The following is a 15,525-nucleotide window of genomic DNA, read 5'->3' on the forward strand; positions in this document are numbered from 1 at the left end:
TTCAAGAATTCAAGACATAGCTTAATACAACCAGAGAGATTTGGAGCACTTCCTGGTAACAAGAATTAAACACTGAAAAATTAAGAATCTGGACTTTGAGCAGGTTTGCCCCAACTGCTTGTGACGATTTGGGTGTGGTGCTTCGGGAGAGGGCAAAGGTGTGTGGGGAACACGAAGGCTAGGTATTTCTTTGTGTTTTTAAGTCCTTTGCTGCAACCCACCTGGGTTGCTCAAGGCAGAGCATGGTTTTCACTCTAAGGCCGGGAAAAAATAGGAAAGGAAAGAGACACGGAAGACCCAGAAAGGTCTGCATAAAGCCTACATTTCTCATTTTCTTATGCCAGCCACAAAGCTGTTCTTTTGCATGACTGGCCAAACAAGCCACTGCTTTCAAATGGTATGAGGCTATAAAAAGCAATACTTTCCCCAAAGCCATTAAGGTCACTATATTTGGCTCCAGTTTTTCTTAGTGCTATGTTGTATTTAAATACATTATTTGTTTCTCAAAAGCACTTATTTGACCAATTTGCTTCTAATCTAGGATTTCGTTACTGCAAAAAACCTAATAATGATGATTTAGGTTTCATAATTCTGGGTCTCTGAAGAGGGAGACAGACTTCCAAACCCAACCCAACCCAAGGATTAGTACACATCGGGGGAAAGGCAGCAAAGAGAAGTAACTTAAAAGATTAAAATCCTGGCTCTAACAATGCCATTTTTATAATCTCAAGGAATGCAAGGGGCTGTTATATTGGTATCTGAAATAGATCTATAAAATATTTACCTACTGAATTTTCACTTGTCCTAGTAAATTAAGTAAGAAACTGTCACAAAGTGTTCATTCCTAGAATTGTCACCAGAAAGTCTGCATATTAAAAAAATTTTCATTTGAAGGAAATAAAACTGGTTTAAACACCATAATGTTTAAATATTATTTTACTAAATATTAGTGGCTAAATCTCTGAATACTCAAAGTGATTGCTAACACACATGGTGATGTGAGAGGGAAAATGAGGTTCTTTAGAACTAGGTCCCAAGGTCTCCAGTGAGAGAAAATGATCTAGGAATCTCCAGCTGCATCAAAATGTTTTGACACATTCCTCTCTCAAAACGGGGAGACAGCTCAGTTGGGACTTATTTCTCTTTCCATTTGTGACCACATGCACTGGTTCACAAGTTGCAAAGCAAAGTTTCTAATAAACAAATTTGTCTTTTGTTGTCTACTCTCCTGAAGGTCCCCAGGATGGAGTGTGAGCCCTCTCCCACAAAGCGCAGGGACTGTGACAGAATAAGGGACCACAGAGTAGATGATACACACCACTGATTATGTAGGGATCCTTGGCCAATCGCCTGTTTCTTTTCAGCAAAAATCTAGAACAGGATACACAGGTCTTCTTTTGTATTTCTTTTACGCATACCATGAGACATTTAGTTCCAACATACCCAAGCTGTTCCTCTAAGAGATCATTTGAAAAAGAGGGAAGATATTGAAAAAGAAAAGGGATAGCAGACAAGGAGTAAGAGTTTTTACAATGAAGCCTGAAAAGAGAAAGAAAATATGGAGAAGTATAGACATCAGAGCTGCACTTAACTGGCTCTGAGGGGCCCAAAGTAAGATTTGTTCTGTGTAGGGGAGGTCTGTAGCTTGGGGAGTGTGGAGGGGCACTGGAAGGGAGTGTCCATCTTTGCTATCAAAAGCAGGAAAGCCCTGAATATTTGGATGGAAAACCAAACTGGCAGGGACTGGGGGGCAGGTGCTGCGACCCAGAAACACAGTGTTGAAAAGCCTGGGGACTACTTACACTGGAATATTTCCACCACAGCAATGGTCAACAGAACCACAATTAAAATTTAGCATCTAAAAAGGCTCCGAGATTCACTTAGCAAACACTGTTATTATATAGAAACAAATAATTATAACATAAATATGAAAAACTTCTATATAAATAATATGTACAACGTAATTATGATTCTTGAATCCAGGCTTCCACAAGGGGCTTGTCCCTCCACTTTCTTTGCACATTAAGTCAGCTTTACATCCTTATATTCTTTATGTTAAGACCAGGTGACTGCAGGACCCTGACCATGGAGTCCACTGTCAAAGGTAACTGGGAGAGCGCAGAAGGAAGAGGCAGAGAGAGTAATTTCTGCGAGGCTGTCCACGGGGCAAGTGGGGGAGGGCAGGAAAGGAAACACAAACAGGGGATAAAATTGCCAGGGCCTGTCTGACAGCCAGAATTCATCTCCTTAATTTCCATTTGGAGCTGATTTCCCCCACACCTCCTCTGACATGTCCAGGGCAAAAGAGTTCCTGTGACTAAGTATCCCCCGATTACTAATAACAAAAACGTCCTACAGATTATCTCATTGACAGATTAACATACAGACCTCCACCCTATTGTCATCCTTGTATAAGAACACCAGAAAGCTACCTTGAAACCAAATCCATTGAATTATAATTTAAACTGTAATTGGGAAGGCATATAAAATTGCAACGAATTCCCAGCAGGATGATAAATTGGTCTCATTCTTTTGAAATTCTCTTATTAAAGATGTCAAGAGCTTTTTAAAAAAAATATTTTTCATGTTTATTTTTGAGAGAGAGCAGTGGAGGGGCAGAGAAAGGGGGACAGAGGATCCGAAGTGGACTCTGTGCTGACAACGGAGAGCCCGATATGGAGCTCGAATTCATGAACCGAGAGATCATGACCTGAGCTGAAGTCAGATGCTTAACCGACTGGACCACCCACGTGCTCCTTAAACATGTCAAGAGCTTTAATAATGCTTACACCTCTTGACATAATAACTCTACTACTGAGAATTTAATTTAGGACAAGTCTTAAAGAATACAGAAAAAACATTATCCAAAAATATATTCAGTGGAACAAAAATCTAAATGTCTACAGGAGACATTTAGAAGCATCTGTGAAGTACAGTAAAATATATGTAATACATTGAATATGCATCTAAATGCCCTCAGTGGACATTTTGAAGCATCCATGAAATACATTAAACATTGTTTAAAAAAAAGCACATTTTCATAAAAATATAAGTGTATGAATTTTTTAAAACCAAGTCAATAAATACACCAAAAGAATATCAGAAGTTAATGCTGGTGGTGAGATTTACCAACTATTTTTATTTGCTTTTGTACTTTATTTTCTCTAAATTTTCTGCAATAAAAGTATTCACCCATGTATCTAAACACAAAAATATTTTCAAATAGTTTATGAAGATTATGTTTACGGTTCTAACAATAAGGAAATGCAGTATGATTTCACCAATGTAAAGATGTATATTACATTTATATAATTTATATAGAAAAAAAGTCTGAAGAAAATATACCAAATATTAACCCTGCTTGATGAATTTAAGGTGATTTTAATTTTTTCCCCTTGTTTCAGGTTATATTTTCTACTTTTTTACATTAATTGTTCTTATAATCAAGAAAAAGCTGATGGCTATTTTAGCTATAAAAGTCTTGACAGAGTTAATAGGGAGAATGTGTTTTGTTTTTAAAGAGGTATTTTGTTTTGTACAATTTCAAGTATGTAAAAAATGCATGTACAGAAAAGTCAGAGCACAAGTACACTAAAATATTAAGAATGGTTGTCTAAGTGGTAGGAGTATGAGATTTTTTTGCTTCCTACATTTGTGTGCAGTTCACATTTAAAAATGTTTTCATTACAAATGTATCATTTTATAGCTAAAAGTACCTGAAACCGTGTATAGTTGTTGCTGCTGCTTTCAGGGAAGTACTTATCAACTGAAATCTCTATTTCATGTCTTCACTCAGCCTCAATTAAGTACAATAAAAAAATTTTGTCTACAAAGTCGTGTGTGTCTTTTAATTTGACAGAGTGAGAGCGAGTGCGAGAGCAAGACGGAGACAGAGGGAGACTGAGAAGGGAAAGAGTCCCAAGTAGACTCCTGGCTCAGTTCTCAGTGCTGAGCCGGATGTGGGGCTGGATTCCACAACCCCGGGATCATGACCTGAGCCGAAATCAAGAGTTAGAGTCAGAGTCTCAACCTACTAAGCCACCCAGGCGCCCCCTACAAATGTTTTTAGACACACCTGCATCACGGCGGCTGCCTGGGAAAGCCTGGTAAACTAATAGGTAGTTGAAATGTTACAGCCCTAACTTGACATATACACACAATTAAATTCACTTAGTGTCAACTTTGAGAAGGAGACTTAATTGTACTCAAGCGTGATACCTTCTGCAGGGTTTATTTACAATAAAGGGGTGGGGAACTGCTTTTTCCATGTAATGGAGGTCACTCAATATTTCACAAAACAAAACCAGTCACTAATTTGGTTTAGTTTACCCTGAATAAAATGAACTGCCAAATAGCAAAGAATTAGGCCAAACTGTATTTGATGGGGAAGATGATTCAGTCAAAAATGCAAATCCCCAAGCCCTCTTTTCAAATATTGGTAAATTTTTGCACTGTGGATGCTTAGGCATTTAAGCATTTAAAAAACCTTTCTCCTGATATTTGGTGGATTTTTGTTTTATTGTACTCATTATCAGTTAGTAGTCTTTGTCCTCTGTTCTGTGACAAAACTTCAGAAATAACCTGACATTGCCAAATGACCATTAAGTGATTTATGTTTTTCAAAACTCTAACTATACCATATATTAAAGTTATTTTTAAAAATTGAAAGAATGATTGGAAACCTTAATTTAAACCAGTTTACAAAAACCCATAAATATTACTGAATAACAATCCCAGGTACTACAAAATTCTAATTCTGTATCTTCTTTTTTAAAAAATTTATATTAGTGCTTTTCCCCCTAATTCCAAAAGCTACATATTACATGCTTTAGAATCACTTCTAGGAATTTATCTAAAGATACCAGAAAAAGCATGAGAAGATTGTTTTCCAAATCTACTCAACAGAATTTTGGGGCAACAGATGCATTTTAAAATTCAGAACTTTGATTTTCAGAAAAACTTAATACAGCATATGTTAGGTCATGCAGCTCACCCTTACCCCCTTGCAGGATCTGGGAAACACTAGATACTCAAACATTAATATATCTGAATCAGACATATGAAAATATTCCCACCAAGTTGGGTAAATAAAGACTATAAAAAAAAAAAAGACTATAAAGAGCTTCTGGATAGTTCAAGAAGAGTTTTGACACCAAGGGTTACTGAGGGGAGGAGGGAAGCCAAGGAGAACAGATGGGGAGGAGGGGAAAAAAGAATGAGCGGAGGAGAAACCGATAGGACAGGAGGGCCTTTAGTTTTTAGAAGTTTAGTTTTTGAAAATACAGGGAAGTGATTCTGGACCTGTAAGACTGCAGTCACACTGTCCATCAAGACAGGACTGGTAACAGTATAAATATGTTCTATTTGTACAATAAAATACTATCATACTATCATAAAATGTAAGGTGAAGAAAGTTGTAAAATGCTATACATATATAACATGATTCTTTATTGTGGGGAAAAATTGTGCTGTGTGTGTAAATAACACACAGTTACAGGACAGGTGATATTACACGGAATATTTACTTTTTTACCATTTTGTATTGAAGAAATAAATAAGCAGTATATTTTGATTTTACTGCCTAAAAAGACAAAGATAATTTATTCCTCTGAGGGTATTTAGTGTTTATGATAGGAAATGCTGTAGGAATGCTGCAAGCTTAAAAGCCACTTCCCTTACAGAGCTTCTACTCTGCCAACTCTATACAACAACAACAATAATAAAAAGATTGAAATTGGAGTGTCTGCGTGGCTGAGCCAGTTAAGCATCCAACTTTGGCTAAGGTAATGATCTCACAATCCATGGGATTGAGCCCCATGTGGGGCTCTGTGCTGACAGCTCAGAGACTGGAGCCTGCTTCGGATTCCGTGTGTCCCTCTCTCTCTGCCCCTCCCATGCTTACGCAACCCCCCCCTCAAAAATGAATAAACATTAAAAAGATTAAAATTGTTATGAAAAAGTGTTCACTTCAGCAGCACATATACTAAAATTGTTATGAAGAAAAGCCAGGATGAGGCTCTGGGTTTATGAGATAACAGTCAATTTAAACATTCTACAATGAATACTCTTGATCAGAAGAAACAAATCTGTGTATTAAGTCAAAGGTATATCAAGAACATCTATGTTTCATCCTGCAAAGACCCAATTAATGTAAACAGCTTCTAGGAACCTGTAAAACTATAACTTTTTAAAACGAAAAAGGGATTCCACTGGAAATGCTCCAATAATTACTCAATTATAGATTTTTGCCTTTGAGTTGTTTCCATTTCTTTAAAAAATTTTTTGAAGTGTTTATTTATTTTTGAGAGATGGAGGGAGAGATAGTGTGAACAGGAGAAGGGCAGAGAGCGAGGGAGACACAGAATCAGAAGCAGGCTCCAGGCCCTGAGCTGTCAGCACAGAGCCCGATGTAGGGCTCGAACCCACGAACTGTGAGATCATGACCTGAGCTGAAGTCGAACGCTTAACTGAGCCACCCAGGTGCCTCAAGTTGTTTCCATTTCTAATAGACCAAAATAAAGCATATGTGTTTAATATTCTAATTATATTCATCACAATGGACTTTTATTAATTGGTCACCCCAGGGCTGTCTTCTAAGAAATGTTTAACCCACAGGAGGCTTGTAAGAAAAGGTTAAAGATGTGGCATTATAATCACAGGAAGAATAAATACAATCATGCAGGAACGGAAAGGTTCAAGGTAACAAATACCTAATTAGGATTTAGAATTCAATTAGACTTCCAATGCAGGACTTTCGTCATTGAATCCTAATAGACAGGATAGAGGCTACAGGCACAGAAAACTTCAAAAACTGTACCCCAAGGTTAGTGACCAAACTCAAGATAAGCAAAACTCAAGGGTTAAAAATGTAGTAACTGTTACTATGCTCACTGCTGAAAGCCTGGAAGGTAAGGCCAACGCAGGGGCAGTCAACATGGAAGAAGAATTATTTCTGGCCTTCCGTTCTGTGCAGAATTTGGCTCTGAGTGCTAAGGAAGGTAGCAAGCAGAGAAGGCTGGTTCCTACTCTCAAGGGATTTTTTGGTGAAGTAACTCCCCCCAATCTTCCCAACCAGAAATAACTTAAAAAGACCAAAGAGCAATGGAAACAACTTATATAAATTAGATTAGAGTCTGAAATAACATTTGAAGTTTAGTAAAACCATATACCAGATAGAAGCAAAAGTGAAAAGAAAATTCAAATAATGAACTTAAAAAGGGGGAAAAAGGACTGGAGATGTGTGTATGTGCACATCTGTAATAAACGTAACATGAATTTTAAGTCTGAAAACTAAAAACAAAGGTTTTTAAAAGTAAAAGTTTTTTTTTAAATAAATAGCCTTTTAAAAATGCCAAGCCCCACCAGATGTAGGTAAGTGCTGAATCACTATTTTGTACACCTGAAACTAATATTACACTGTATATTAACTAATTGGAATTTAAATATTAAAAAAAACAAATAAAAATCAAAATGCCAAGCTCCACAAATCAGTAGTGAACAGAAGATCAGTGAAGTAGTTATGCAGTTTAGCAGTGGTCTATCGTTGGGAGTAAACTATGATCAGAATTCTCTTCTGCAGAATGAAGCAGATTTGGAAAAACACAGGATGATTAAAAGCACTGAACATGACCATGATATCATGAGGTAGCCAGGAAACACTATAAACTCAATGTTCAATTAGCATCAGGAAGCTGAAAGATGTAATTCCATACATAATCTTATTTCTATTAAATCTAATTTTCATTGATGACCCTACCTAAATAAAAGTATTTGACTATAAATAATCACTTGAAATTGTTTTTTAAAATATACTTATGCTATCAATAAGCTATATTTAAAAAACTGAAATAAAGTAACAGGCTAGAAAAGAAGTTTTGGTTTTTTTTTTCCAATTTGGGTTTTGTTTGGTTTCTGCTTCTAACATCTCCTGTAGCATAATCTGCAGCAGTAATAGGAGATTGGGAGCCCATTTCCAGAGCTTACACTGCACAAGAGTAATAGTTACATTCTGGTTCATATGGATCTATACTTTAGAGGCACATCTTAAGAATATTAAAGAGGAATATGGGTTGACAGGGAGTGTTTTAAAGAAAAGAGCCCAGTGGGGCGCTTATTTGCCAGATAAATAAAATCTTAGCTATCATCTCAGCTTCCAACTCCCTCCTCTGCTCACTGACCAGCACTCTAGGTCCTATCCATTTTAACCCTCCACCCATCTCCTTAACTCCTTCTCCAGCCTAGTTCAGGTCACACACATCCTTACTTACAAAGGGCAGGATATCAATAGCCACAACAAATTTAGGTGGGTTACATCCACCCACCAAAATGATACCCAAAAAATTACTTGTTAAATGAAAAGAAAGCTGATGTAGTGCGAGGAGTATTTTGTACTACTGGAGTGCAAAGTGGAAACGCTGAGAGAAGGTTGCCTAAGAAGATATAAACTCAAAGAGGGCGTAGGTGGCTCAGTTGGTTAAGTGTCCCACTTCAAGCTCAGGTCATGGTCTGGTGTCCCACTTCAGGTTCAAGTTTGTGAGTTCGAGCCGCGCTTCAGGCTCTGTGCTGACAGCTCAGAACCTGGAGCCTGCTTCGGATTCTGTGTCTCCCTCTCTTTCTGCCCCTCCCCCACTCACACTCTGTCTCTCTCAAAAATAAACAAGCATAAAAAAAACTAAATGGAGACTTGGGGAGAGGGGAGACTGGACTTTATAACCTTATGGGCCAGGAGTGCTGTATTTGACAATTCATCTCTGGGCCTAGGAATTGTAGCAGGAAAGGTTTTTGGAGGAAATGATATTGATGCTCTGAGACCTGACACATGAGAGGGAGGTAAATAAGCAAGAGGGTAAGGGTGAGAGGAGCTTTAGGCTGCTAAAAACATCACTCTATGTGAAGTCCTGATAAGAGGGGAAATCACAAGTGAAGGGAACAGAAGTCAAGTAAATACTGCTGGGAGCACAGGACTTAGGGAAAGGGAAAAAACTCATCTCAAGAACAGAGCCTGTAGAGGAAGCCAGAGGCCAGGTGATAAATAAAGGTCTTCGTAAGCAATGTCAACTGTCAGGACACAACACCCTCTAAGAAGCAGTCTGGAGAAAAACTGAGATAACTGTGGAAAGGTGACCTGACTGGATATTTATTATTATGGAAATTATGTTAATTTTGTTTAGAAGGAACAATGGCAGTAAGGTGTTTTGTTTGTTCTAAAGAGACACTTTATCTTAAAGAGGCACATTGAAATAGGTACAGATGGATAATGAGATATTGGGATTGCTTCAAAAAATATCCAGGGGTGGGGGGATGATGAAAAAGATTTCCTGTGACTGTTGTTGTAGCTGATAAGGTTCACCACAGGTTCTCTCTACTTTCAGTATAACATGTTCGAAATGTTCTATTGTAAGTTTTTAAGTCAAAATAAGCAATGGATTTTGGCCGCAGAGAGCCATTTAAGGGCTTTAAAAAAGCCAGGAAAGCAGGAAATGGACTGGGAACAAGACCAGAGAGGGAGGGACGGCTGCATCCAATGGTCAGTGGTCAGTCCTTCCCCACAGTGACTGCGCCTGTTCAGTTTCTTCTTTGGGGGAGATTGTGACTTTATATCTTTTTATTTTTTAATTTTTATTTATTTATTTTAAAGAGAAAGAGAGAGCACAATCAGGGGAGGGGCAGAGAGAGAGGGAGACACAGGATCTCCCCCAAGTCTCCACTTAAAACCAAGTGCCCAATTAGAACTTTGGGCTTGTTCGAAAATAACCTTCTCCTCTGGGGTCCTTTGTGTCCAACATTTTCACAGGATGGGTTACCATTCTTTACATCTGTCTGTTGACCTATCCATGCACAATTACTATGAAAACCTCTTATAAATGGAGTTCTACAGACGCAAGTCAGATTTCGCTTCAAAATCTGTCAATGGTAAGAAAGTCCACAGCATTTTAATGAAACATTATATTTAATAATCATAAAGACTTTCAAATGTGAATTACATGTTTTAGTCAATATCTGGGTGTAATCAAGACAGGGACCAAACAGATTGTGGAAAAAGAAGACCCTAACTCTAAAGAAAGGCTCTGGCGTCCTGCCTGTCACAGGAGCTGACCACTGCTCCACTTTGTCCTGGAAGCGGCACCGACTCCTAACACCAAAAATGCACTTATCACGGCAATTTCTGCTCTTCAGCATATAACTGCTTAAATAAACAGACTTTCTCTGCAGAGACTTTCACCAAAGTGCAAATAGATTATCAACTGTTAAAAAGGGTTTTCAAGGAAATGTTGGTTGACCATTCTGCAGCTTTTCTTACCTACGAAACTAAGATCATGCATTATAACCAAGTAAAATTGAACATTTCCCTAGGGCTTAAGAAATGTTTTTGGCTTTGTATTATTTTAAGAAAGCTTTTTTGGGGGGAAAGTATTTAACAAAAATACACTTTAAACAATTTTATCAACATTCTGATCATGCAAAGACAGCTGGGATTTAGCGCTATTATCCTAGATTCTCTCTGCCAAGAAAATAAATAATTTATTTAATTAATATATTAGTTAACACTCGGTTGGAATATTTAAGAGTTGAAAATTTTTTGAATTTGTATCTTATTAATGAATTTATATAGAATAATAAATAAGAGCCGTAGCTAACACTTACATAGTATTTACTATTGCCCAAACATTATTCTAAATGCCTTCCTTATTTAAGCTTCACTACAACTCCAAGATCAATTATTATCCATATTTTACAAATAAGCACATAGAAGTCAAGTGAATTAGCCAAGGTCACCAGCCACTAAGTAGTGGAGCCAACATTTGATACTTTCATGGTTCTAATTCAGTATGTCATTTTACCACTTTTTGAGAAAAAACATCTACAAATGAGCACACAGCTGCAGCAAAGAAAAGGAAATGTGAATCCTTACTAAATCTGAAGAGCCAAACTTAGAGAGAGTAGATTCTCATAGCCAGATCTCCTCTGTCACTTCCTCTTGACACAGAGGAAAAATGTTCCAGAGTCAACAGGGAAGACCTGACATTTCCTTTATAGCTGTGACTCCCAGGCTGGGTCAACTCACCTCCCCCAACTTTTCATTTTTTTTTTCCCCATGGAGCCCCATGCAAGGCTTTGAACTCATGGCCCTGAGATCAAGACCTGAGCTAAGATCAATAGTCAGACGTTCAACCAACCATGCCTCCCACCACCTTTTTAATTTATATTCTCTTTCAGATACAGGGACAGAAATGCTCCAGGAAAGCAGAACCAGGTCAGGTTGAGTTTGTGGGGTGTGGCTGGAAACCAGAGAAGGGCCATGAGTTTTATCTGTCCTGTGAACTATACTGAGAAGTATATTACAGTGCATGGTCTCCATGAGAGGGAGCTTCAACTAGAGGAGTTCTGCTTTTCTATTTTGGAGGGGTTACCCAAAATCTCATCTGAAATCTGGGTTCCATGGCTAAAAGTTTACAAAGTAATGGTGCCATGGCAAGGTCCTGGATCAGAATAGATCAGAATCCTTATCTCTATGGATTTGGTCACAAATAAGGACTAAGCTTGGGTACATAATTTAGCAACCTTGGATTTTAGTTTCATTTAATACAACCCCATTATTTTATTTCTAAGACCTTTGCCATATTTAAAAATGTATATCACCCCAAGTGACCTGGGTGGCTCAGTCAGTTGAGGGTCTGATTGCTGGTTCAGTTCAGGTCATGATCTCATGGTTGGTGAGATTGAGCCCCACATCAGGGGGACTGACAGCACAGAACCTGCTTGGGATTATCTCTCTTTCCTTTCTCTATGTCCCTCCCCAACATGTGCATCTGCATGCATGCTCTTTCTCAAAATAAATAAATAAACTTAAAAATATATCCCATAAAAAGAAAGTAAAGATGTATTAGTGATCTCAACAAAGACAGATAAAAAAGGCAAACATAAATCCCATTTCTCACATAAAAAAGTAGAGGAAGGTAACTTATGGATAAAGAATGAACTAACCAGCAGATGCTCTAGGTATTTCCTTATAGAGGTCAAAACACCACCAGGAGATTGGTCCTCTGAGTGAGAAATTGATTCTGTCAAAGATATAAAAATGTTAGATACTTTAATTAGCTTGATGTAGATAATTTATGGGTTACAGGTCCATAGGGGTTTAAGAATATAATGAACAACAAAAGTTTAATCAACAACCACAGCCCCTACAACATGTCCTTGATAATATCAGAAGCAAATTAAATACAAGTTGAACATACATGGTAATTAATATCTTGGAATCCTAAAGCGCAGGTTCTAACCCTGACTCTGCCACTTGATAAGAAGTAAAGCAATCTCTTTGGTCTGCATTACCTCTCTGACATTCTCAAGGAAGGGACTATGTCAAAGGATTAGCCACTGGCATATTACAATAAAAAATATGGTTTACCTTGTATCTTTGTTCCTTATGATCAGATCACATTTGTCAATATATGCCACAGGAAAAGGGAAATAACATGTAAATAACTCATGGAAGAAATATCCATTAGGTTCCACTCACTACTTAGCTGTGCAAATGGAGTAAGAAGACTACTGTGGGGTGGAGGGGGGCACTGGTGGACAGCCCTTTTTATACCAGGACTGAAGCCAATTAAATAAGATCCTAACAAAGAGCTCCTGATTTCAGGTTAATTAAAGAACAAATAAGACATTAAAACTGAAGAAAATAACTTTATAAAGTTGAAGTGAAAGGTCACATCACATAGAACAAATGATGGTTAATTTAGATGCAAAGTAAAGAACAAAAAGTTCTTGAGTGAGCTCAGAGGCCAATACCAAAAGATGCAAAAAACCAAGTGTTATGCTTTATTATACCAATTGACCATTAGATGGATGCAGATCCAAAATTAAGAAATAATACAAGTCAGTGTAAACTATGTTTAAAATAGTTTTAAAACAGGGATAGTTCTAAAATGTTTAAAAGTGAAAAGTAAAAATATCTCAAGTAACTTGAAATTGTATATCTTGATTTAAAGAGCTAAACTATCTATTTGCTTAACATTAATGTTTAAACGAAGACAATTTACAATATCAAATAAGACTAGACTTTTCTGGTAATGGATTAGCAATCCTAGATTTTTTTTTATGGGTAGCAGACCATTCTGGTTTTAACCTCAGACATCACACACATAACACACCCACATTCATACACACAGACACATACAGACAGAAAACACAGACACACTGAATGAAATATTGGAAAAGCAGAGGATCACATATTATAGCTCTTATTTATTTATTTATTTATTTATAATGTAAATTTATTTTTGAGGGAGAGAGAGAAAGAAGAGAGCATGTACAGCAGAGAGAGAGAGGACGACAGAGGATCCAAAGCAGGCTGCATGCTGACAGAGCCCAATGTGGGGCTTGAACTCATGAACCATGAGATCATGACCTGAGCCAAAGTGGGATGCTTAACCAATTAAGCTACCAGGAGTCCCACATATTAGAGCTTCCTTAATTAAAATATCAAATTCCTCCCTCATATTTTTAGAACAAATCAAGTTATGTGAACTCCATCAAAGTTGATTTAAACCATCTGAAGCATGATTTATGGCTTCTTTTGTTTTTGAAAATAAGTTATATATGCTCAGTAATCTTTTACAAATGGTTAATACAGTTGTCCACCAAGTAACGAAGATTCATGATAAAGACTGAAAATCTAAATTAATAGGAAAATTCTATGTTCTTTATTATAATGTATCTTATATAAGAAGGGGGATATAGCATAAGGTATAAGAAATAGTAGAGCACAAAAGTTATGTATGTTGCTTCAGAACATTATAATACCTCAGAAACCCACAAGGAATCTCTATGATTATATCCCCCACTCCCTGCATAATCCTGATGTAGTTTTTCAATATATAAATAACTTTCAAAGTACATAATGCTGAAAACTCTTGGAGAAGTTTCTTAAAGGATGCTATAATGATAATTTCTATTAATTGCAGTTCTCAAAATGATAAAAGCATAAATGAATCCTTAAAAGTTCTCCTTGGGGCATCTGGGTGGCTCAGTCAGTTAAGCATCTGACTTCGGCTCAGGTCATGATCTCACAGTTCATTCATGAGTTCCAGCCCCGGGTCGGGCTCTGTGCTGACAGCTAAGAGCCTGGAGCCTGCTTTGGATTCTGTGTTTCCCTCTTTCTCTGCCCCTCCCCTGCTCACGCGCTCTCTCTTCCTCTCTCAAAATAAGCATTAAAAAAAATTTTTTTTAAGAAAAATAAAGTAAAATAAAAGTTCTCCTCTTTAGGTTTTCCTTCATTCCTTCACAATTCTGCCCCTGCCCCTTAGGGAGCTGTCCAGAGGGTAGGAGGCATGGTAACACTCATCAGAGCTTATGATAATAGACACTGGTGCTCCCCAAATATTAATGTTATTAATACTTTGTGTTATTAACACATGTGCATGTTAATATGCACACCCACTTTGTGGAATAGGTACCATTATCTCCTCCATCTGAGGCATGAGGAAGTGAAACCCAGAAATCCAGTAAGTGGCCCAGAAGATCTGAATCCAAGCAATCTGGCTCCAGAGCGCATGCTCTTCTCAGTCACTATGCTACGTTGTGATTCTCTGAGATTTTGATCTATTTTTATAATTAGGAATGTGCTATTTTTTCCTTAAGAGAAAAAGGGATTTCCTTCTTCATGAATCCTTCTGGGGAGAGAGCTCATCTTTTTCTTCTCCACCCTTCCTCCCCAGTAACCATGAAGGGAACAGTCTGTTTGCCCTTTGAGGTGATTTCCTTTCAAATATTAGCCAGCCCCACCTTCTAACACACGGCTTCAAGCTCTGGGTCACCTGATGCCTCAGTGCCTGTGAGAAATGTTTATCCCACTCCCCAGTGACTTATAAGAGGGACATTTCCTGGAAATATTGTGGATGGACATTTCACTGTGGTGAGGTGTATAGAGTGTCTGAATCACTCTTGTTGCCTAGTAACCTGTTTGTGTTTGGCAGAAGGAAGGTGACTCAGACACAGGTACACTCAGACACAGGGCAGATATTTATTCAGCACGACCTCGTCCTGGCCCTAGACTGTTGATTTCATGTTTAACCTTGACACTCTTCTTTCTCACATGCCACTGTTAGTAGAGGCTCCTTCAATTCTTTCCAAATCAGGGAATTCAAAATATAGTATGCTGTGAATAGAATCAACAGATCCTTTGTAGCTAAAATGCAGACTACGTCATTTTCCCTACTGGGTTCTAAAGGAAAAACCTCAAGACAAAAGTAATTACAAGATTCTTACATGTAAAAGTGAATTGAAATTATATATGCAGTCATGGAAGTTACATGCCATCCCTCTGAGAATTTAGTTCTTTCCTGAATTCAGTTAATATAACATATTCCGAAATAGCAGAATCACTAATTTTGACCTCATACTTGAGAATTTTTTCAGGCTAATAGAGTTGACTCACTTGGTGGGCCACATTCTAGGCCAGAAAAACTTATACACTTATACATATTCCTGTCTTTATTACCTGTAAGAACTGATGACCAA

At 37.6% G+C, this 15,525-nt stretch overlaps 1 protein-coding gene across 5 annotated transcripts in view; it reads right to left on the reverse strand.

Moving 5' to 3' along the window:
• The window catches only part of SGMS2 (sphingomyelin synthase 2), a 77,605-nt gene that overhangs the window by 24,709 nt on the left and 37,371 nt on the right, over positions 1–15,525 (reverse strand). For 3 of the 5 annotated variants that reach the window (XR_003909872.1, XM_029942235.1, XM_029942226.1), the window contains one exon: positions 11,986–12,062. The exons of the other annotated variants lie outside the window; for them this stretch is intronic. The gene's annotated coding sequence lies outside the window, so the exon portion shown is untranslated. The remainder of the gene's footprint in view (positions 1–11,985; positions 12,063–15,525) is intronic. 5 annotated transcript variants of the gene reach the window in all.

Source organism: Suricata suricatta, chromosome 1 (assembly GCF_006229205.1).
Source record: "Suricata suricatta isolate VVHF042 chromosome 1, meerkat_22Aug2017_6uvM2_HiC, whole genome shotgun sequence".
Lineage (NCBI taxonomy): Eukaryota > Metazoa > Chordata > Mammalia > Carnivora > Herpestidae > Suricata > Suricata suricatta.